This window comes from Ochlerotatus camptorhynchus, unplaced genomic scaffold (genome assembly GCF_037179485.1).
Source record: "Ochlerotatus camptorhynchus isolate MF236.1 unplaced genomic scaffold, CSIRO-AGI_Acam_v1.1 ptg000370l, whole genome shotgun sequence".
In the NCBI taxonomy this organism is placed as follows: Eukaryota; Metazoa; Arthropoda; class Insecta; order Diptera; family Culicidae; genus Ochlerotatus; species Ochlerotatus camptorhynchus.
In genome coordinates, this window is record NW_027040858.1 from 4,716,509 (window position 1) to 4,742,009 (window position 25,501).

Genomic DNA, 25,501 nt, shown 5'->3' on the forward strand with positions numbered 1-25,501 from the left:
GGTACACTTTGTGAAAACCGAAAATGGAACATGTAACAAATTAAGAAAGATTTTGAACGTTAATAACTCAGCTGCCCCTGGTCCAATTTCAATAATTTTATCACCAATCGTTCAGAAATATGGCTACGCATCGAATGTTGATTTTCAACAAGAAACTATTGAAAAACTGGTAAATATCCTGCATTGTCCAAAAGCGTCGAATTAACTAACAAATCCACCAATTACCTACATGCATATGCTGCTTCCCCAGCACAGTCGTCAGAGAGTAGTAAGTAGACGAAACAAGTCGAAGTGGCATTCGCCTCCGATCCTCGGGCGTGTACGAATAGGGAGGATGGAATTGCGAAATATTTTGCACTTTCATCGCCATATTCAGAACCAAACGCAAATTCTTCGAGATAATCACCATCCGTCGTCTGGCTCGCCGTGGCGGTGTTTGACGTATCGTATCTCCGGTCTGATTTACGAGGTGTGCTGAAGGTGTTCCTGAAAAATTAGATCCGTGATGCTGTCACCTACACTAAACACGCCAAGCGTAAGCGCCCATGGATGTCATCTACGTTTTGAAGTGACAGAGACGCACTCTGTTTGGTTTCGGAGGTTAAATCATCACCAACTTTGGCAACAAAACGGCTCTTTTCAGGGCCACCAAGCTTATTACAGTAAAGAGTAGGAATAGAATTCATCTGCCTGTTTGTCCATATTCAGAAACAACGACCACACAAAGTGCTCATGTAATCAAACTGGAAGCAGGGGAACAAATTATTTTGATCAACCTTGATCAATTTTGAATCGCCACGGCCGGATATTTTCGATGGAAGAAGCAACAATCTAGCATCTAATTCGACGAAGACGGCAGGAAAGATTTGTGAAGCCGAGTTATTTACGAAAGAGAGTGTCGATGAACAGAATCGATCAATGTAGATAGGAGCTATTGAAAAGTGACGCGAGATTTGTTTTCCGTACTGAGCTCCAACGCTACCGACGCCAAGAAGGCAGCTCCCACACCTCGACCCATCAACTCAACCGGGGACCAACGGCTTTACTTCCCGAAGGAAGGCGTGATCAGAGATGTTATGCCTTAGAACATGCCGGTGGTGCCGACTGAGGTGAGAGATAATCACGCCAACCACCGGCGCCGATATATTTCATAGTGATATCACGGCGATTGAGAACAACCCAAATTTGAGTTTAGTTATCTCAGAAATAAGAAATAAAGTGCAGGAACTGAGCGATGAGTAAATTAGCCTTATGTTTTCCAGGATTTTCCAGGGAAAAGTTCCCGAATTTGAGAAAAGTAAAGATTTGATTCACTCAGTCTATTGGTACTACTCCGAGACTGAACAAAATTTTCGACAATTTCCTCATTTACTGGCAGATTTTTTAGGTTTTCCACAGGAAACCATGAGACAAATTAACGAAAATGAAAACTTGGTCAGCAATCTGCTGCAGAAAAATTTGGACAACAAAGTACAAAAGTAAGTTAGAATCTGTGAATCGATGAAAACATTGTTTTATTTATTGGGAAAATAATTGAATTCATATTTATATTGTTTTTCAACAACCACATAGACTCCCATCGATGGTCTTAATTGTTTTCGTTTTCCCGAAATAGATGAAGCAGAACAGTGCTGCGATCTGCACGATCTCCTGTGGTTGGACTTCAAACAGAAGGTCTCTATCGGCCAAGAATACCGTTTCGTTAGAGCATCGATTCAAAATCGAATTTCCCCAGTTGAGGACCGGATTCACACGGATCACGTACAACCCAATTCTGGAGTCGTTCTGGGAATTAATCGTGAAGGTTCCGTTCGCCAAAGTGTCACTTCCTTCATATCATAAATTCATTTATAAATACGGCATAGAAATAAAATTGAACATTTCAAATGGTCCTATCTGCTTTGATCGATTCTCTTCATCGACTTCCTCTTTTCATAACCACTGCTATGCAAACAGATTTCGCGCTGATTCTACCACATAGGGGAAATGGCTCTAATGTTGGCCTATGGATCTAAGATTGGGCCCATCGCTAAAAATCTGCTATTTAACAATTGTATCTAGATGAACGCGTCATTGGGACGGTACTGATGGATATTTTTGGTTGCTATTGAAAATTTAGTCGATTGCTGAATTTATGTATGGGCCCAAATTAGGGACCCTTAGGCCGACATTACATACATTTCCACTAGGTTGATAAAGGAGGTTCCGAGGGGCACGCACTAGTCTTCTAATACTACACAGCCTGCTGACCAAATATTGCATTAACTACTTTGAATACACTCTTAATTTCCATAAACACTTTAATTACTCACAAAAAGTTTTATTTAAATTATTTTCAATATAGTTAAAATAACTGCCATTACATAAATAAACGTTAATTATTCGTTAATTACTGTCAACACCGGTTAAAGTATTTAAATTCAAATTATTACTGTCTTCAAAGTATTTAAATTACTACGATGTGTTTTAAATATCATGCACTTATATCTGGAAGGGCGTGCCCCTCGGGAGGTTCTTATCTAGCGCAGGGAATCAAAATCAACGATTCAGATAAAGATAATGGCATTCTCATTTTGGTTACACTCATGATTAGTACAAATCCATAAATCACAATGGACAGTTCTGGAAACGATAATGCGATTATCATTTGTGTAACAGATCATGATCATATGAAATAGCGATAATCTCAGATCATCATCATCAGCTCTCGTCACTGAAAATTCCCCATTTAAAACAAGGCTAATCAAATACCCTATAATATGTGAATTTTCGGAATGAGGATGACGTATAGAGATCGAAAATCGATGTTTGCCGCCATTATGAAATCCAAGATGGTGGCCATCGATTTAAGAAAAACTGTCGAAAATTGATGTCCGCCACCATTTGGAAATGCAAGATTACCCTGCGCTTCACTTTTATGTTACTTATGACGGGCGCTATAATATATGGATCATATTTCCAACATAGAATATTTCGTGATCCTGACCATATAGAAAGTTACTGTCTTGAGCAAAGTTGTTCAGGTGACCAAGTCCTTTCGGATGGTGGCTATATTAGTTCAGAACTCTCTCACTACGCAGCGCTAGTGTGCATGTGCAATTCCTATATAAACTGTATCTCGAGAGCCTGGCCATATAGAAAGTTGCTGTTTTCAGCAAAGTTGTGCAGGTGATCAAGTCCTTTTGGATGGTGGCCATATTAGTTCAGAACTCTCTCACTACGCAGCGCTAGTGTGCATGTGCAATTCCTATATAAACTGTATCTCGAGAGCCTGGCCATATAGAAAGTTGCTGTTTTCAGCAAAGTTGTGCAGGTGAGCAAGCCCTTTCGGATGATGTTCATATTAGTTCAGAACACGCTCACTACGCGGCGCTAGTGTGCAAGTGAATTTCCTGTATAAGCTGTATCTCGAGAACCTGGCCATATAGAAGGTTACTGTCTTGAGAAAAGTTGTTCAGGTCACTAAGTCCTTTCGGATGATGGTCATATTATTTCCGAACCCTCACACTACGCGGCGCTAGTGTACACATGAACTTTCTTAATATGTTATGACTCCAAAGCTTGTCCATATAAGATGTTGCTGTGCAATGTGAGAACAGGAACCGGAAAAAGGATGACGTGTAGAGGCCGGAAATCGATGTCAGATGCCATTTTGTAATCCAAGATGGCGGCCATCGGTTCAAGAAAAACTGTCAAATACCCTACAATATGGATATTTTTGGAAAGGGGATGACGTGTAGAGGTCGGAAATCGTTGCCAGACGTCATTTTGGAATCCAAGATGGCGACCATCGGGTCAAGAAAAACTGTCAAATACCCTACAATATGGGTATTTCCGGAGAGGGAACGACGTGTAGAGGCCGGAAATCGATGTCAGACGCCATTTTGGAATCCAAGATGGTTGCAGTTGTTGTTGTTGTCTGCTTTGATAAAATTTACACATAAATCAATTTTACGGATGTTCCGGATCTTCTCACGGACCATCTGGTGACTACTCAGAGCCATTGAACAGCTAATGTATCTAAAATTACCATTTTACTACACTTCACATAGTTGCAGAGTAAAATCAAAGCCTACTTTGATCAAATTTACACAGCAATAAATTTATCAGATTTTTCGGATCTTCCAGCGGGTTATGTCGTGACCACTCGGAACAATTGAACCACTAATATAACAAAAATCACCATTTTACTACAGGCCTACTTTAATCAAATTTGCGCAGCAATACATTTTACGGATGTTCCGGATCTTTCGGCGAGCCACTTGGAGCCAGTGAACAGCTAATATATAAAAAAAATCATATTATTACTACATTATATACAGTTGCAATTAAAAATCAAGGCATACTTTGATGAAATTTACTTAGCAACCAATTTTACGGATGTTCCAGATCTTTCGGTGGGTCATCTCACCATTCGGAGCCAATGACCAGCTAATATTTCAGAAATTACAATTTTACTGTATTCCATATAATTGCGGAGGAAAATCAAGGCCTACTTTGATCAAATTTACACAGCAATCAATTTTACGGATGTTCCGTATCTACCATCTGGTGATAACTCGGAGCCATTGAACAGCTAACATATCAAAAATCACTATTTTACAACATTTCTCATTGTTGCAGAGAAAATCAAGGCCTACTTTGATCGAATTTATGTATCACTAAATTTTACGGATGTTTCGGATCTTCCGGCGGATCACCTGGTGACCACTTGGAGCCATTGAAACGCTTATATATCTAAAATCATTAATTTACTACATTTCATATAGTTGCAGAGAATAATCAAGGCCTACTTTGATCAAAAATACATAATAATCCAGATTAAAGTTGATCCAGGTCATCGGAAGGCCTTCCGGTGGACGCTCAGTATTAAGAACCAGGTTATAGGTTGATTTTGTTAAAATATTAATCAGCACTACCCATAGATGCCTGTTGCTGTGGATTTTCAGCACCACCTTGTTGTAGACGACTGGTACTTTTTCTCCCCCCGATGGTCTCTCGGAAACTCGGAATAAAACCGGAACCACTTGGCCAATTTTTTCCAATTTTTAGTAGACCATAATTTCGAACATTTTTCTACTCACTGTGAAAATTTCAACCAATTTCATGATTAAACAAAAAAGTTATACCTATGCAAACATTGCTATTCGTATACCTGTTCGTAAAAATAAAAACTGCACAAGCGCGTTAGGCCCTCCCCAGAAGTAAAGCAGGTGGTGTTCGTTTGAAACGCTAATAACTTTTCGGGGGTAACTCGGATTCACATCCGGTCTTTAGCCAAGATGTTCCCAATACTCCAAAAGTGATACATTTTGTACACGAAGAAAATCGACCCACTACAGCGCCACCTAGAGCCGCGAATGTGAAAGTGGCTCGCTCCCCCATACATTTTGTCGATTTTCCCCATACAAACTTCAAGCCGTTTGAGCGAGAGGTTCCCGTGAACCAAATAACTTCAAATTTTGGCAGGGTGATTCTGACCCCCCAAACTACCATTCCAGAGGGTAGCGTTTGGAATTCCAGACTTTGACTTTTTTTTTTCATATAACGCTGAAACACTCTAGTGACCATGGAAAACATGTTGCCGACATATTGGATCCAAAATAGCGTCTGGAATCTATATCTGGCCTCTACACGTCGTCCATTTTCGGAAATTCCCACATTGTAGTGTATTTGACAGTTTTTCTTAAACTGATGGCCACCATCTTGGATCCCAAAATGTCGTCTGGCATCTATTTCCTTCCAAAAATATCCATATTGTAGGGTATTTGAAAGTTTTTCTTGAACCTACGGTTGCCATCTTGGATTCCAAAATGGCATCTGACATCGATTTCCGGTCTCTACACGTCATCTCCTATCCGAAAATACCCATGTTGTTGGGTGTTTTACAGTTTTTCTTGAAACGATGGCAACCATCTTGGATTCCAAAATGGCGTCTGACATCGATTTTCGGTCCCTACACGTCGTTCCTTATCCAGAAATACCCATATTGTAGGGTATTTGACAGTTTTTCTTGACCCGATGGTCGCCATCTTGGATTCCAAAATGGCGTCTGGCATCGATTTCTGGCCTCTACACGTCGTTCCCTCTCTGGAAATACCCGTATTATAGGGTATTTGACAGTTTTTCTTGACCCTATGGCCGCCATCTTGGATTCCAAAATGACGTCTGGCATCCATTTCCGGCCTCTATACGTCGTCCCCTTTCCAAAAATATCCATATTGTAGGGTATTTGACAGTTTTTCTTGAACCGATGGCCGCCATCTTGGATTCCAAAATGGCATCTGACATCGATTTCTGGCCTCTACACGTCATCCCTTTTCCTGTTCCTGTTCTCACATTGCACAGCAACATCTTATATGGACAAGCTTTGGAGACATAACATATTAAGAAGTTCATGTGTACACTAGCGCCGCGTAGTGTGAGAGTTCTGAAATAATATGACGATCATCCGAAAGGACTTAATCATCTGAACAACTTTGCTCAAGACAGTAACCTTCTATATGGCCAGGTTCTCGAAATACATATAAACAGGAAATTTACTTGCTCACTAGCACCGCGTAGTGAGCGTGTTTTGAACTAATATGACCATCATCCGAAAGGACTTGCTCACCTGCACAACTTTGCTGAAGACAGTAACCTTCTATATGTCCAGGTTCTCGAGATACAGCTTATACAGGAAATTCACTTGCACACTAGCGCCGCGTAGTGAGCGTGTTCTGAACTAATATGAACATCATCCGAAAGGACTTGCTCACCTGCACAACTTTGCTGAAAACAGCAACTTTCTATATGGCCAGGCTCTCGAGATACAGTTTATATAGGAATTGCACATGCACACTAGCGCTGCGTAGTGAGAGAGTTCTGAACTAATATGGCCACCATCCAAAAGGACTTGACCACCTGCCCAACTTTGCTGGAGACAGTTACTTTCTATATGGTCAGGATCACGAAATATTCTATGTTGGAAATATGATCCATATATTATAGCGCCCGTCATAAGTAACATAAAAGTGAAGCGCCTCTAGCGGCGTAGTTCTCAATTTAACCCGAATCCAATGGCACAGGCTTGTTGGTCTAACCCAGTACAGCAACTTTGTCCAAGACAGTATAGCTTTATGTATTGAAACAAATGAGATAATCCACTACAGCCCCCATTAGTGAAAATCCCATAAGCTGTGGGTATCCTTATTCGCGGATAGCCCGGCAATAAGGATCCGGCAATAAGAGATACCGGCAATAAGGAATCCGGCAATAAGGATTCCTGACTGTATATGTGTCATCCCGATTCCAAAAATATCCGTATTGTAGGGTATTTTACCTCCAGAACAACTTTTCCGAAGACAGCAAGTTCCTAGATTTTGAGATACATTACAAAGTGATTGTTATCATATCAGTAGATCATCGTTTTTGTTGCTGATCATGATGTGTAACACAAATGATAATCCATGATCTTACTGTACACTGATCATGATTCCGATAACTAGTATTTTTATCGTCGGTAAGCATCGGAAGATAGCATTTTCTTGATTCCCTGATCTAGCGTCCAAAACGTCAAATACTACAGGGAAAGGTTTTGCAGCTGAGTTATTAACGAAAGAGAAAATCGATGAAGAGAATCGATCAATGCAGATAGAACCTTTTGAAATGTTTATCTAGAAATCTATCTTAACCGTGATCTTTACTCCTATGGTAAAATCCATAAGCAAACGTCAGACTGTGCGTGAAACATGGCGGACTTCGTACCATAGTTACCTCTCACTCCTTTCACTCCACCGAAAAATCACTTAAGAAACTGCCAATCTTTTGTAGAAGAGAAAAATTTTTGACGGTGCCGTCAACGCCAATTATTCGACAGCTCGCTCCTATACCAAGTTCCACCGAGGGGCACTTAGATGGTGAAATTTTGGATTTACATTCCATTTTTAATGAAGATTACGAATATGTATTTACAAAGGGGTAGGTCAAAAACACTGCAGGGCACACCATTGCTCACTCATTGGCATTGTTTGGCACCCATGGTACATATCGATGCCAACATTTCAAAACAATGGCTTTAGCCGTCGATTAATCGCAAATAAAAGCTCACTCATGAAAATTAATTACACCAGCAGATAGAAGAATGTTTCCTCTACCAGCTAGCATTGTTAATTTGGAGGAGTGAGTTTTTATTTGCGAGAAATCGACGGCTAAAGCCATTGAAATGTTGGCACTGATATGTTTGTGATCTCTAAAGTAACTGGCATCACTGCATTATTTCTGCGCATGAGCAATGAGGATGTGTCAAATTTTTATTGTTGACATTGACGCAAACAATTTTCGGTATTCGCAACAAATAATTTCGACGGAGCCTCCAACTCACCCTTACTGCTATGATTCGCAACCGGAGCAACGGAAGATGCCGACATCACTGTCGTGCTCTCGTCGCTTGCTCGCGACGACGACTGGGTGGATTTAATATGAATCTTTGAAAGCCAACGCAGTAGTGCAGAAACTGCCACGGAATTGGGAAGTTTATGCACTTCTGTATTAATTTCCGGATGTTTCACGGATTTTGAAACAAAAATATTCACTGACATTGCCTGTTGTAGAGCTCCAGACATAGATACGTTATCCGGCACACCAATAGAACCACCAACCGGCCGAATCATCAGGAAGCATTCAACGCTCAACCTGGACTAGTCAGGATTGCTTAAAATAGAATCGCTGCTACTCCGCCACTTGATAATTTAACCTCAGTCCCCGAATAAAAACAATTAAAAATGAATTAAAATTGCTCTAGACGCCACGCTTGAACGCCAAGGTTCCCGGTTCGGAAGAGAATTCGGAAGGGAGACACCGTTTAACTGATCTCCGGCAGAGCGTTGACCAAATCCGCCCATATCAACCACGTCAACCGACGTACATTATTCATCCTCGAGGATCCCCTCGTTGACATGTGCGCCACCGGCAATCGGCGCTAGTTCAGTACCAACTGGAAGGTTTGATTAGGAATTTCCGCACCATACCAGTCCGGGGTGCAATGCGCAACACACCCACCGTTGAATAGGGTGTAACTTTGCAGACCTCACTCCGACAAAGGGATGCTTCTGTGCCGATACGGATAAAGCAGCGACGACAATGATGGTACCGTGAGTAAATGAAACGCATGCGAATCTACACACACACAAACACATGAGCTCGAAGAAAATTAACAGGTTAGGCTAGCAACCGCTAGAACTAGGTCAGGAAACCGCACACACGATTAGGGAGAGCTAGCAAACAATCAAACAAATGGGAAAGGAACAAGTACTGTCCCGTAACGTGGGTAGATCACCTTTTCGTGGTACGTTACGGGATGTAAGATCTACCACCGATTCCTAGTCCTGACTACATCAAACTAGGGGAACAGGATTTTTCAGTAATCAACGGAACACATCTTAGTCCTTGTTACTTTTTATGCCTAATTAAAAGTGATAAGTGCTCAGGTTTCTTGGACCGAGGATGATCTTGAAACAAGGAAAAATGAGTTAGTTTGTCTTCATCTATGTGATTCCTAATCTTCTATTTGTTGTTCCCTAGTTTGAAGTGTCATTCCTTAATTTTGATGCTAAGAAATCCAATTTTCACTGACAAAGAGGCGCGCCTTTGGAGGGTGTTTCAACACTCCGAAGGGTATACAATATACATAGCGAGATTTTTCAATTAGAGTTGGATCCTTACAATAAATGCAAGAATGACAAATGTAAAAAAATCGAATACTTTATCATTTCTCAATAGTGATTGAGTAATACCAACCGGTGGAAACTAACGATTTTAAATTGGCTCACTACTTGACTAGCCTTTTGGTCCCAAGAAAATCGATTAGCCTACCCCATTCTAGTCAAAATTCTAGTACTACACTATGTTTGTTTTAATTCCCCAGTTCGAAGATCGTCGTGATTCGGCAGTTTGAGTGAAAGAAATAATTTTTTCTCGATCTCTCCGTGAATTATGGATGGACTAACGGCACTTCATACAAGGAGGAACGTTTGATGTTTGATGCGAAAAGGTTCATGGCAAACAATATTCACACGATGCAGAACATCGACTTGCCACAGGTCAAATTTGACGTTGACAGAGTAAAGCTGTTGTACCCGATATTGGATGAGGATAAACTGGCTGCAATACAAGATGCTCGTCCCTTTATGCTGATTGGTTCAAACAACGCTGGTCTGATTGTACCCCTGAAGACGGTACAATACTCACTGAACGGTTTGCAGTTGACTCGGTGCCATCTGGGTTGGACGATTCACGGAGTAATTGAAGCGAACGCTGCAGGATCAAACGATCATCATGCTTTCCTGATGCGTTCTGAAGACGACGACATCGAGCTAACGGATCTGGCGAAGCAGACGTACAAGGTGGAAGACTTTGGCATCACTGGTCAGTCCCCGAAGATAGCAGACGAAGATCATCATGCACTGAATATAATGAACCGTACAATCACGCGACGAGGAGAATGCTTTGAGATCACCGAGAAGAAGATGGATTCCGATCCTGATTTCGCTGAGAAATACTGTAGTAAGATCCAGGACTACGTTGAGAAGGGATATGCTCGAAAACTGGAGCCTGAAGAACTTGCTGAAACACCGAACACCTGGTATTTGCCTCACTTCAGCGTGGTAACTGCCGAGAAGTTCCGGTTAGTTATGAACGCCAAGGCCAAATCTCACGGATTTTTGTTGAACGATCTGCTACTGATAGCGCGATCCTGATGCGCGCTAGGAAGAAGAATATTACTTTTGTGGCGGACATCATAGAGATGTTCCATCAAGTCATCATTCGTAGATTGGATCGGTGTACATTATGATGGTGATGATATTTGGCGCTGTGTCTTCTCCTTCGATGGCACAATTCATCAAAAACTTCAATGCAATGGAACTGGAGGAAAAGTACCCTGGCGTTGAACGAGCTGTGCTGGAACAACACTACGTCAATGACTATTTTGATTGCGTGGACACGGAAGAAGATGCCATTGAACTGCATTGGTGCAGCGAGTGGTGAAGGCTCACGATCACGGAGGATTCACACTGGTGAAATTTGCATCGAACTCTGAAGCTCTTCTGGATTCGCTTGACCCTTCTTTAGTAGCCGAGAAGAAAGGAAGTGACACTCGTGTACTCGGTGGGATCTTCTTTCAGATGAATTTGTGTTCCCGCTGGATTTTCCAAAACTGAATCACTGGACTGCTGAAGTTGATGAGCATCTTCGATCCATAGTGGTTACTCAGTTCGATTACGATACATCTGAACATTATGCTCCAAGAACTGTGGCGGTTGCAATCCGGATCGGACGACGAAATTCCTGATAGCCTAGTCCCAAAATGGATGAAGTGGTTGAGCGAAACTACTAAGCTGGAAGAAATAAGTGTTACGAGGTGCGCTACTTTCCGGAGGTATCGTCCTTTGCCGATGCTGAGCTGCATGCTTTCTGCGACGCAAGCGATAAGGCTTTCGCATGTGTGATGGTTCATCGTCGAAACGGTAAGTCACACGTTGCATTGGTGTATGCCAAGGCAAGAGTTGCTCCACTGAAATCATCGACGGTACCACGACTTGAACTTCAAGGGTGTGTTCTGGCAAGTCAAATGATGAAGGTAGTTCAAGACGAATTAAAATAGAAGTGAATATGCAGTACTTCTGGACCGATTTCAAAATTTGCTTGAGTTGGTTGAAGACGAGTCAGAAGCTCACGGCGTATGTTGGTTCTCGTGTCATGAAAAATAAGGAGAACGGTCATGGAGTTGATATGAACGTAGCTGATTTGGCTACGAAGTCCTCCAAGTTTGGATGTATGCAGGAATGGTTAAAAGGTGCTGACTTTCTGTATCGGGATAGTGTCCATTGGCCGAACAATGAACCGCTAGAGATGTCCTCTTCTGAGTTGGTAAATTTACACACCGATGTGATTGTTGATGTTTTCGTGGACCCGATGTGCTGTACCGTGGTTGAAGTTGAGTTGGTTGACCTTCCCCTTGATTAGATCTACTGTGTACTACCTGAAAATGCGAAAGATTTTAGCACTGCCAAAGTGTGAAAAGCCTAGATGTTTGACAATCTCCGTGAACGACATGGATGAAGCTAAGAGTGCCTGGTACAGGAAGGTACAGTCGGAAGTTTTCTGTGAAGAGTTGCCCAGTCTGAAGCCGACCGGATTCGTGAAAACCAATAGTCGTTTCTGGATTTGATTTGGCATTTCTGAAATTTGAAGCTTTTTGCGAGATTCAAAATGACTGAATTTTTGCATCATGCAAATCGAAAAAGGTCACATCAAATCGATTCGCCATTTGGCGTGGAACTGCTCTATCTGAATGTTCAGCGAAAGCAAAATTCAGCAAATAACTACCAGCGGCCATGGAACCACCCGACTGGGATCGAGTTAATCCATTCCTGTCACGTGGCTGCTGCTGGTAAGGATTCTAAATTAAATAATAAATCCCAGCTCAACCACTCTCCACAGCAGTCCGCAGTCAGCACGTTCTCCGGCGTCTGTCTCGAAAACAGTGTAGCAAAATGTGGCGACGACGAAAAGCTTCAAAAAGTCAAAGTTGTTCCAACGTCTGTCTGGACGTACACACGTACACATACACTTAGATAGAATTTCGATACTGATTCACTTCTCGGAAGGTCAGTAAATAATAGTACGACTTTTGATGGCCGTCTTTTTTGTACGATCGATTTGGTGATTGATTTTCGTATTTCCGGAAAATATTAATCAGTCAAAGTGCTTTTCGAAATTGCCTTTCTGGTGTCCGGTATGATTGATAAATTGGATTGATCACTAAAGTGTGAACAAAATCGCCCTTTTGAAATGTGGTCATTGAAATGTCCGTTTTTGAGCCAATCATTTTCCACCAAATCGATTTCACCCTGGTATCCAATCTGTATGGTTCACACATGTTTTTTTTTATCAACGAACAAAGAAGACCACATTGCACAATGAAAATTCATCGACCGATTCACAGCGTCGCATCGTCAGCAACACAATGCAATCAGCCCGTGCTTGTAGCATTTTAGGTGGCATACCCCATTTGTTCCATTTTTGTTGCTCAATTTCGCTGCCAATTGCTGTAAATTGGGTTGAAAATGAAAAAAAAAAAAAACAAAACAAGAAACGGAGGCAACCGACATGGGACTAACAAAGAGCAATTTCGAAACATTAGGATTATCGTCGTGGTTGACAGTAAACGTTGCACTATGGTCATTTTGTATGGGCCAATATTCAATTTTGGCCACTACCCCACAATGCATCTATCGAATCAGTATCCTATTTTTTTATAATTGACTATTAATGACACTGACGACTTTTTTCCTCAACCACCAAAGCCCTAAACACCATCCTGATTAAGCATGATTTGTTTTCGTAAGTGTTCTGATATTTGAAAAAAAAAAACCTAGCAACCCTGCTCCTAGCCCTCAGTGCCATGCAGAATGTGACCTAAGCATTAGCGAATAACCACGGCTCCTTCTGTCTCAGAGGATACACAGCACAGTAAATGGAAGGCTCGCAAATGGTACACACTAAATGTCCTCGAATGCAATACTTTGACAATGCGAACAAAAAAATCGCCACCACCAGAGACAACCGCCAAAACTCGAACAAAGGGGGATTTCGATGAATTGCTGCCTCTGCTGTTCGGACAAAAAGCACACCAAATAATGTAAGAACGGTAGATCATTCGGATTCAGAGAAGAACGGCTCATCGTCGGCATTCGAGAAGCAAGCTGCAGAATGAAGACATTGAAGTTTGAATTCTGGATGGCATCCAAAATGAAATCCAGTTTTGGCAGTCACGTCATCGTCCGACAGACGGGGAGCAAGTAATTTTCAACTGCCGAGGCCAGAGAATGCGGGCTTTCGGTGCTGAGTAACACTAGCGTTGCCGTTCCACATTGCTGTCAGGGACGTGGAACAATTTTGAATTGGCTCATGGCCGCTGTCAGCCGCAGATTCGGGCTGATGGAACCGCTTTTTGGATGGTCGTGGGCTAATTACTGTATCTGTGTAATTTGACGACATTTCAATTTTAAAACAATTTAGAAATTGAAATGCAGTGGTTTTCCATTTAGAAAACCGAAAGCTTACCGGAGAGCCACTTTGTTCTAAATAAGTGTTGTTAGGAGTACGAACCTGAAAAGAGAAAGAAGTGGAAATTTTAGACCTGCTAGAATGGTTTAGCAGAGATGGCTGAAAGTCTTTTTAATAAAGCAAGAAATAAAGAATGAAAGAAACAAAGAATGGTTTGAAAATCTCAAGCTGTAGCTGATTTTCCTAAACGTTCAGAATCTTGCGACTAGATATTTCAGGTATCCTAAGTATTTATATGACTTTTCAACTTATTATACAAAACTATATATTTGAAATGCTAAGTAGGCTTATCCGAAATATCTGTAAAAGTGGTCAATTCATGAAACTGATCCTAGAGCTCCGCGGTTTTTTTCGAAAACACTTGGAACTGTCATATATAAGATAGAATTTGGGATCGTTACAGGGGGAACGACACTCATTCAGATACATTTTATTTTACCAAGAGAGTTTTTTGAGTGTGTCGTCTTGACGAAAATATAGTAAAGATTAGAGTCGGTGTATAATGAGTCACGCCAAGAGTGAAGCCAAGTCTACCTATTGAACTGTCAAACCGGCTACCTATCGTGCAAAGTAAACAAGCATTACGATGCTATGAAAGGTCCACGAAAGGTATTGCAATTAAATATAAAATATAATCGAAGAAATGATCATATACACGCAGTGAGCATTACATTTGTCAAGCGATACGTTTTGTAATGATCAGTAATGACAATTTCTACTATTTTCTTTAAGATAGTTCGACAAAATCTTTGATATTATAATGATTTACTACAGCCGTTAATTTTTTTCCTCGCTAGAAGTCATTTGAAGTTGATGCAGAACTCCTCTGTTGCCAAGTTAAAAGAAAGGGAATCTTTCGAAAACCGTGATGCGAGTTCAACTGTTTTTCTCTTGGCGTGACTCATTATACACCGACTCTAGTAAAGATAAAAAAAAATATATGCCCAAATTCGTGAACGGCAGCCGTGAACCATAGATCACGGACCACGCGTAGAAATAAATGTACATTGTACGGCTCTTGTTCACGAATATGGAAACGGATTTTTTTTTGCGGGAAGGAATTGGATCAAAAACCCAAAATGGCTCCCAAGCGCTATCAAGACGAGCTCAAAGTAATTTATTACAATGACGAATAAGAGAATCATATTTTTGATCGGTCGAAATAGCTGGGAGAAGGTTAAGTAATTGATACACATATACAATTTAATTAATTCTTATAAGTCGCAACAGCGTTGAGCAAAGATACCGGAACGGTACCTGAAGGTGTAAGAACGGTTCTCGAGTATACGGAATACGTGAATGCAGCGCTGCTGGGAGAGTTAAGAGTAAATGAAATCGCTGAAATTGAATCAGACATACGCCGGGTTTCATTCTCAACCGCTCCGGCGAATCTTCAAAAATGCTTTACAAAGCTCGGAAACGACCTGGTTGAGTTTCGGTTTTTGGCTGGAGAACGAGCTATCCTAAAACTGATGGCAGCTGCTGTTAAGCGTCGAGAATTTAACCATTATTTTAAACGAGACAGAACACTGTCGAAAATGTCTCAGGATCCAACGTAGATGAAGAGTACCGGTACAACAAAATAACAGGATATTATCAGAAGAGGTTTGTAGCATATTATAACAGAACAGAATAGAATACTATGATACAGAATAAAAAATTGTTTTACAGATTTAATGGATCTTCGGAACAAGCTGTGCTGCTTGAAGCTATAAGCAAACTCCGCGTTACAGTGTGTGACGAAGATGGCATCCGGATTGCGAAAATTCAATGTTTTTTTCTGCATGCCAAAACAAAATTGTATTAAGTGCTACCAGGAAAGATTAGGACACTGGAAGATTTCGAACGTTGTGGCACATCTGAAAAATGTACACAATTGCAATTTCAACTCTCCATGTCAAAGTCAAAAGCGCCCCATTGGAATGATATTGGAAAGAACACCAACGAACCTAAACACAAGCATCATGGGTGACGTAAGCTGCAAACATGACGGCTCAGTATCAACATTAGATATATTTGCTGACTCAAACGCTAATATCCCAAAACGCGGCGGTTTGGACACTGAACTCGACCCTACATTATAGTTAGCAACGAACGAATCGAATTTGAGCGAAGAAGTTCTTGAACAATATTTTTTTTTTTTTTTTTAATAATTACTTTATTTTTACAGGCTCAATCGAATAAACTTTACAGAGCCGAGTTATCATTTTTGTTATACATTATTGATTTCTTATATTTAAAGTTAAAGGAGCTGGACCGGATACTCGCGGTTGTCTCGAGGTTAGTGGGGATTTACAATTTTTTTTGGATGGGAAAAGGGAGAGGGAGGTTTGAAATGTGGTTTACGATACAAATATTTAATTAATCCTAAAACATGAACTAATTTCTATTCATCTTGAAAACAAACATAAAAAAAAACCCACACGTACAAAATACAAACTAAACACAAGGTTAATAAAACTTACAATCTAATGTTAATATTCTTAAAGTAAACATATATGAGTTTCATAAACTCCAGATCGCGTCTAGCCAAAATATCCCGAACTGGAACATAAGGTTGTCTACCTCGAGCCCGAAGGGAATCGTACAGTTCAGATCTGACTCCGCGATGCTCAGCACAAGACCAAATAATGTGATCTGCGTCCTGGTAACCTTGTCCACATTCACAGAGATTGCTGTCCTTCAGCCCAACACGGAACAAGTGAGCGTTTAACGAATAGTGATTGGACATGAGGCGAGACATCATACGAATGAAGTCTCGACCCACATCCAACCCCTTGAACCAAGAACTCTTCGACACCTTAGGGATGATCGAATATAGCCATCGTCCCAAACTCCCTTCACTCCACTTATTCTGCCAGCTGACGAGTGACTGTTGACGATAAATGAAGAAAAATTCATCGTAGGCGATTTGTCGATCGTAAATATCGCCTTCCATAGCGCCCACCTTAGCAAGTGAGTCAGCCATCTCATTGCCCGGAATCGAGCAATGAGATGGGACCCATGCAAAGGTGATGACAAAAGATCTTAAAGATAAAGCACTTAAAAGCTCTCGTATTTTCATGAGAAAATACGAGGAGTGCTTTACCGGCCTCATAGAGCGAATAGCCTCGACAGAACTGAGACTATCCGTAAAAATAAAATAATGATCTGGTGCAAGTGAGGCGATCGTTTCTAGCGTATAATGTATTGCCGCCAGCTCAGCAACATATACGGAACAAGGAGCTTGAAGCATTCGAGAGGCGCTATGAAATTCGTTAAAAATACCAAAACCAGCGGACGACTCTATTAGTGATCCATCTGTGAAGAACGATCTTGCGGAATCAACTTTGCCAAACTTTGCAGCGTAAATTGACGGAACAATCATTGAACGATGATGTTCTGGGATCCCACGAATCTCCCGTGTCATAGATAAATCAAAACTAACTGAATTGCCGAAGTCGGAGAAGCATACACGATGAGGATTATGCTGTGAAGGGCTGACATCCTGTGTTATGTACACGTAGTACAATGACATAAAACGAGTTTGAGGGTTCAGCTCAAGAAGCTTTTCAAAGTTTTCGATTACCAGTGGGTTCATAACTTCGCAACGGGTGAGGAGCCTGAGGGACAATTCCGAGAACCGATCCGATAGTGGCAGCATGCCCGCCAACACTTCTAGACTCATCGTATGAGTCGAGTGCATGCATCCTAACGCGATACGAAGACAACGATACTGGATACGTTCCAGTTTGATGATGTGAGTTTTAGCCGCCGACTGGAAACAAAAACTACCGTATTCTAAAACCGATAAAATCGTTGTCCGGTACAACGTTAGAAGATCTTGCGGATGGGCCCCCCACCACGTTCCGGTAATTGTTCGGAGAAAATTGATCCTTTGTTGGCATTTTCGTCTCAGATACTCAATGTGGGATCTCCAGGTGCATTTTGAATCGAACCAGACCCCAAGATATTTGAAGGACATAGAATGAGTGATCGGTTTACCCAAAAGTTGAAGCTTTGGTTGTGCTGGGCTATGCTTCCTAGAAAAAACAACCAACTCAGTTTTCTCCGTGGAGAATTCGATACCTAGCTGAATTGCCCAAGTAGACAAATTGTCTAAGGTGTCCTGTAAGGGTCCTTGCAGGTCGACCCCTTTGGGCCCTGTCATAGACACTACGCCGTCATCTGCAAGTTGTCTCAACGTGCAGTTGTCACTTAGACAATTGTCAATTTCTCTGACGTAGAAATTATACAAAAGGGGGCTTAAACATGAGCCCTGGGGGAGACCCATGTAACTAAATCGAGAAGCTGTAGAGTTTCCATGAGAAAAGCTCATATGTTTCTCTGACAGCAAATTGTACAAAAAGTTATTTATTAATGGAGAAAGGCCACAAGCGTGGAGTTTGTCTGAAAGGACTTCAACGGATACTGAATCAAAAGCCCCCTTGATATCCAAGAATACAGAAGCCATTTGCTCTTTTTTAGCAAAAGCCAACTGAATTTCTGTGGAAAGCAACGCGAGACAGTCGTTCGTTCCCTTGCCCCTACGGAATCCAAATTGAGTATCTGAGAGTAGGTGGTTCGTCTCAACCCATTTGTCCAAGCGGAAAAGGATCATTTTCTCCAACAATTTTCGAATGCACGATAACATCGCGATTGGACGATACGAGTTATGATCTGAAGCGGGTTTTCCAGGCTTTTTAATAGCTATAACTCTCACTTGCCTCCAATCATCCGGAACAATATTGAGCTCCAGGAACTGACAAAACAAGTTCAACATGCGCCTCTTAGCGACGTCTGGGAGGTTCTTCAACAAGTTGAACTTGATTCTATCAGCCCCCGGAGCCGAATTGCCACACGAAAGGAGCGCGAGTGAGAGTTCCAGCATTGAAAAAGGCTGGCTGATCTCGTCTACAGAATTCGTCGTTTCGTGAGGAATCATCTGTGCCGGCACGGAATCAGGACATACTTTTCGCGCGAACTTGAGAATCCAACGATCTGAGTACTCCTCGCTCTCGTTGTTCGAAGACCGGTTACGCATCCTTCGCGCCGCGTTCCAAAGCGTATTCATCGACGTTTCGCGCGACAATCTGTCCACGAATTGCCGCCAGTATCCGCGTTTCTTGGCTTTGATGAGGCTCTTGAGTTCGCGTTCAAGAGCCGAGTACGCTTCGAAATACACGGGTGTTCCACGTTTCCGGAAAAGCTTAAACGCGTCGGACTTTTTACGATAAACCTCAGTGCATTGGTGGTCCCACCAAGGGGAAGGAGGTTTCCTACGCAAAGACGTTCCAGGAACCGGCCGAGTTTGAGCTCGAAGCGCGCTGTCCAAGATCAGATTGGAGAGGAAGTTATATTCCTCCAACGGTGGAAGCCCTTCTACCGACGACACGGCTTCCTCTATCGCGGTCTTGAACGTTGTCCAATCGATATTACGGGTGAGGTCGTACGCGACGTTAACGGATTCCGACGGATTGAACCCACTGGCAATCGAAATTTTGATCGGCAAGTGATCACTACCGTGGGGATCCTGGATCACATTCCACGTGCAATCCAACGATAATGAGTTAGAGCAAAGTGTGAGGTCTAATTTACTTCCATTCGAAGATGGTCCAGCCAAACGTGTTACTTCTCCATTGTTAAGAATTGTCATATTGAAGTTATCACAGAGGTCATATATAAAAGTAGAACGGTTGTCATCATACAGTTCCCCCCAGCCTGTACCGTGGGAATTAAAATCTCCCATAATCAACCGTGGAGCAGGAAGTACTGAACATATATCTGAAAGTTGTTTTCGATTAACAACGGCTCTAGGAGGAATATAAACAGAAGCAATACAAAGGCTCTTACCTTTAATAATAGCCTGACATGCGACAACTTCAATACCTGTAAATTGTGGAAGATTCACTCTATAGAAAGAATGGCACTTTTTGATCCCCAAAAGTACCCCTCCTCCACGCGAATCCTCACGATCCAGTCGAATAATATTAAAATCATAAAAAGGAAGATCTATATCTGAAGAGAGCCAAGTTTCACAAAGAGCAAATGCATCACAATCATTATTGTGAACTAAAAACTTAAAAGAGTCTAATTTAGGAATAAGACTTCGACAATTCCACTGTAGAATAGTGATCAAATCCCCGACCTCGTTTGGAAAATTATCCATCGAAGGAAATGATTGCTGCAATGAGGGGCCACTTCAATGTCAATTGCTTCAAGAGGGTCTTCACAGTAGGAAGCATTGCCAGAACAATGCTTTTCAGAGGATCAGAAATATTCAGGTACTTGAGGATATCGTCCACAATTTTATCAAATGAGAACAACCCAGATGAAGAAGGGGCTTCTGTTCTTAAAAATGGGACATCAGGGGTTTTGGATGTCCCCGGGAGAGGTGGAAAATCCTGGGTATAGTCAGTTCTTCTGAATCCAGGAGGAGTAGAAACTTCCTTTTTTCCACCACCCCTTGATTTGGGCAAGCTGATTTGGGGTTCTTCATTCTCAACCTTCCGCGAACGGATGCGTTTTCGTTTCCGTGCTGAAAGACAGAAAGAAGTTCCCTCCTCAGCCAAGTCAGAGTCAGTCTCGTCATCTGACAAAAGAGAAAAGGGATTTTTGTCGATGGTCGATGGCGTGGCCGTCTTAAGCATTTCTGCAAAAGACTGCCGGGAACGTTCCTTAAGTGAGCGTTGTAATTTCTCCCCGCGTTGTTTGTACACCGGGCATGACGAGATACCATGAGGAGTTCCCTTACAGTACACGCATTTTGGTGCGGTAGCTGCACAGGTGTCATCCCCATGCTTCTCTCCGCATTTGGAACAGCGTGCCTTGCTGCCACAGTGGGAGGCCGTATGTCCCAACTGCTTACAGTTTTGGCAGTTCATGACCCGGGGAACGAACAAACGCACAGGTAGTCGAAGTTTTCCCAGCTCGATGTAGTGAGGAAGGGCTGAACCAGAAAAGGTCACACGGAACGAGTCTGTGGGGGTAAAACTCTTTTTACCCTCGCTGACAGATACTGAGCCCAGTTTTTGGACATGCAGTATCTTCACCGGAGGAAGCAAACGGCCAACCGCCTGCTTCTCCAAGATCTCGGGGGTCAGACTCGCTTCGGTGACCACACCTTCGATCTCCACATCACGAGCTGGGATGTAAACTCTGTACTCGAGCGTGAAGAGCTGGGAGGCAGCAATCTCGTTAGCCTGCTTCAGGTTAGAGACGGAGACACGAAGTTTATTGTGCCTAACCTTCGTGATTTCAGTCACGGCCGAGTATCGCTTCGTCAGATCATTAGTAATTTGCATTACATTCAAAGGTTTGTTTCTGGGCTGAAAGTAGACAACCCATGGGCCAGTCGAGTCATCTGGATAGGCTCGCGATCGGGGGTTTATCTGAGCCTGTCCTTTGCCAGACTGAGACGATGAACCAGGGAGAGATGACGTACGTTTTCGGCCCTTCTTGCCATCGCGTGGCAAAGTGGTGTCATCTTCCGACAAAACGTCCATTTCGTCTTGCGACAAAATGTCCATTTTGCCGTACTAGTGGGAGCGAAAAACGCTCTACCACTGAAACGATAATCACTCGGACACAATACACAAAAAAAACTACAAACACAGAACACAAACTTAAAATTTAACTGTGGGCGAAAGAGAGAAACAAGAACAAAAACTTATCTGATAATCCTATACTACTACCACCGAGCGTTTAAACGGCAGCAGCGGAGCGACGCGCAGCGTGGATGATCTTCGATCAGCGTGTGCGGGCGGTCTTCGTTGGTGTGTGCTTATGTGAGGGTCGGCACTCAGCTGAACACACGATGATAGATGAGCGGTGTAAATGCGGAGGCAGATGCTAACACTCGATGACGATGATCCGTGTGCAGGTATGCGTTACCACGCACCGATGGTGCGCAAAATGGTTGGCGAATTGGCAATCGTAAAAACAATTTTCCTTGCGATGATGCCGAAAACACACTTTCTTCTCAGAAAAAAACTCACTTTTAGTTAATTATTTAGCTGGGAACTCTAAGCGAGAAAAAACTGACAATTTAAATCAAGCGAATAGCGAGAAAACTTCCAAAATAGCGGAGCGCGAAACAAGTCGACCGTACTTCTTGCTAGGACGCAGTGGAATCCCGGTGGTGATATATGAAAGATTGTTCTTGAACAATATGAGACTGTACTGTTTGAGCAGTTCGAAGATGCTTCTGTGCATAAATTGGTATGATCTGATTAAGTCACCTCCTCCTCTTGAATGTATTCTCTTCTCGATTATTATTTTAAAAACTTGTTTTTAACTTTTAGCTTCAGAATGGATCATTCGGCGATCAACAGCTTCAAGATGAATATTTCAAACAATATATGGTAAGATCTCTGTGATTCATCATTATTTTATTAATTGAATTTATAGCTTCAGCACGAGCAACCAATGACACACTCGACCGAGATCGAAAATAATTACCAGTCGCAACTCTATAACCAGGAAGATACTGACCCACTATATCACCAACAGCAACAGGAACAGCAGTCATACAACGAAGCAGACCAAGCTGAGCAAATGGTTGGCAACTTCAACGAAGATGACATTATTGAGGACGAGTTAAACATCTAGGGTGCTACGATGAGGCCAACCATAGCACCACAGATGAATCTACGGCCGGGATCGTGAGATCTACTAACTCTCAGTCGAATGTATCAAACCGTTTCACTGGAGGCGACGCTCATGGTATGAGGTATAAGTCTCTAGAAAAAGAATTCTTCGCCTACAGGTTATTTAAATTTGATTTATCTAATTACTTCTACTAATGATTGTGCATTTATTATAGATTTATTCAAGGAGGTAAAGAGCTCTACGAATTTGACCGAGTAAATTCCCCTTCACCGCACGTTCGGACTATCCAACGCTATATAAAAAACAAGCAAAGAATTTACAAGAAGCACGGTTGAAAATATTTAGTCACTAACGGTTACCCATCAGTCGTTTGCTGGAGCGAAGACGCCACACGGATCACTGGTGGCGTTGAATACAATGTTTCTTCAGATCAGTTGACAGGACTAGTAGCACCACTGGATGCAACGACCGGAATGTCCATGACATCAGTTTTTGATTGCTCTTCACCGCGACAAGTATTAAACCACATGAACAAATCAGTGTTCACTCGGCTGTATACAGAAGCAGACCACTCTCAATGTGTGTCACGCGATCGTCTGTTTACTCGGCAGCAACCATTGTGTGGTCCTCCTTATTGTTCTTCATCAGCAGTTCTTTCAGTCGATGCGTTGTCGACTTTGCAAAGCAACCGTTTCGTGATGAATGTGTGAGTGCTGACCACGTTTTGCGTCCATTGCTACAATGGAAGCGCTCTGACCCTCGTTGGCGAATCTGCCATACAAGTAAACCACTGGAAGCGGCTCCCGTTCTGGTAGAGGAGGCTTATTGGATAGCGGAAGATAAAATGTTTATTGTGTTGTACCTTTTGACTACAGTTTTAAAATGTATTGTATGGTGAACAAGAATCCTCGGCTCTGTAAAGTTAATTCGTTTGAATAAATTAATAATAATAACAACACATGAACAAATGTCCGGTCGGTCGCAACGTTCAGAGTTCAACCATTGTTGGCTAGACCATCACCGTTTTGTGTCAATTATTATTGCACAGATAATCGATTTAACACCGAGGACGTTACAAAAAATGGAATTATGCCCATGAAATTTTCCAAGAAGAAGGAATTCAAATTTTCTATATGGCAACTGATGGCGATACCCGATTTATTCAAGCCATGATCGATCGAATGGCACTACCCAGTATCACTGATAATCCATTCGGGGATTGGTTCATTGGAGTGGCTACCGATGATGCCATTTGTGTTCAGAACACACTTAGTCAATAAGTTCAGAACACGGTTGATGACCACCAGCAAGCAGCTAATCACAGGAGTGGAACTTTGGATCAGAAAGTGGCTCCACTTGTCATTTGCGAACACTAGCGCACCTAGCGGTAGAAGGCATCTTCTGCTTGCAGTTAAGATAGGCAGCATGCTATGATAGTGTGAGTGCACATAGAAAGCCGTGTTGAACGCTACCACAACACATCGCTTGTTAAGCAGGAAAACGAACCACTTTTGATTCACCGATTTGTTTGCACTTCCCCTTCTGTTCTGTGAGCTAATGCTAGGTACTTGAAACTTAATTTGAATTAAAATTTTATTTTATACGTAAATATATCATATCTATTTCAGGTAGGTATAACACTTCCAAAATTCACCTGGAGGAACTTATCAATACTACGTCCAAGGACCAACATGGTTTGGTTAAAGGAGACCTGAGTGAGCGGGACAAGATGAAATTTCGGCCTGTTCAAAAAATACTGCTCCACAGGTTATTACGGATCTGCATCAACATGTTGTTGATAGTACTGGAACAGCGGACTATCTACACGTCTGCGCAAGGGCCATGCCCTCATACATGGATGCCGAGGTTTTTCCACTCGTGAGGATATCAAAAATTTGTTAACTAAAAGAAATAATCTAAAATTTACATAATTACCAACTAGCTCCTTGGAAACGGATTCTTTAAAACGTACTACTTCATAATGGTTCACAATCTTTAATATTAGCGTTCAAAAATCCATGCTCATCTGAATCTCGATGCGATTTTACAAAATCAACAAAATGAAAACAACATTTCAAGCTTAACAATGCACTAGGTCATATGTATCATTGACAGATTCTCTTCGTTGATTTTTCTTTGTATCCTCACGATCATGGTAAAACATTCCCAGATATTTTCAGCACACAGATTGATGAAAGAAACTACTAACTAGCTTCTAATATGATCTAAATGATTATTTTACCCCCCATATATATCCAACAAGCAGCGGCACGACAATGATCCGCTATTCTTATCATCCAATACGCTTAATAATTTACTTTCTTTTAACAGACTATGTAGAAAAAATAGCCCGAATAACAGCCTAAATATTGTGACGAAAATCAAAATCAGTGTTCTTCATTTATTTCAGGTACTCACTATTTTTCATACGAGAGTGGCGCAATTGGTGCATGGTGAAATTCAAAAATATTCAACACTGTGCACCACTAACACGTATTGGGGTTTAGAAATCAACGCACATGCACTTATCAACTACGTCGTCTATTGCCGGGAAGCAAAACATCAATTTACTCCAACTCTCCTTCACAGTCAGGCATGTGAAGCTATCTTCAGAGATGCACGCTCATTCACTTCAACGAACTCAACAGTAGTCAACTTCACCATGCAAGGATTTGAATCAAGACTAAATAAAATCCAGGCAAAGAGAGATTTCTTGCATCGGAACCAAAACTACTTGGTATTCCCAAGATTAAAAGATCTATCTTCGGCCGATATGTCATGCTTACCCAGGAATGAGGATATT

At 41.9% G+C, this 25,501-nt stretch overlaps 1 protein-coding gene across 1 annotated transcript in view; it reads right to left on the reverse strand.

The window, feature by feature from the left end:
• Positions 1-25,501, reverse strand: part of LOC135710125 (adenylate cyclase type 6) — a 472,542-nt gene that overhangs the window by 348,312 nt on the left and 98,729 nt on the right. The window lies entirely within an intron of this gene.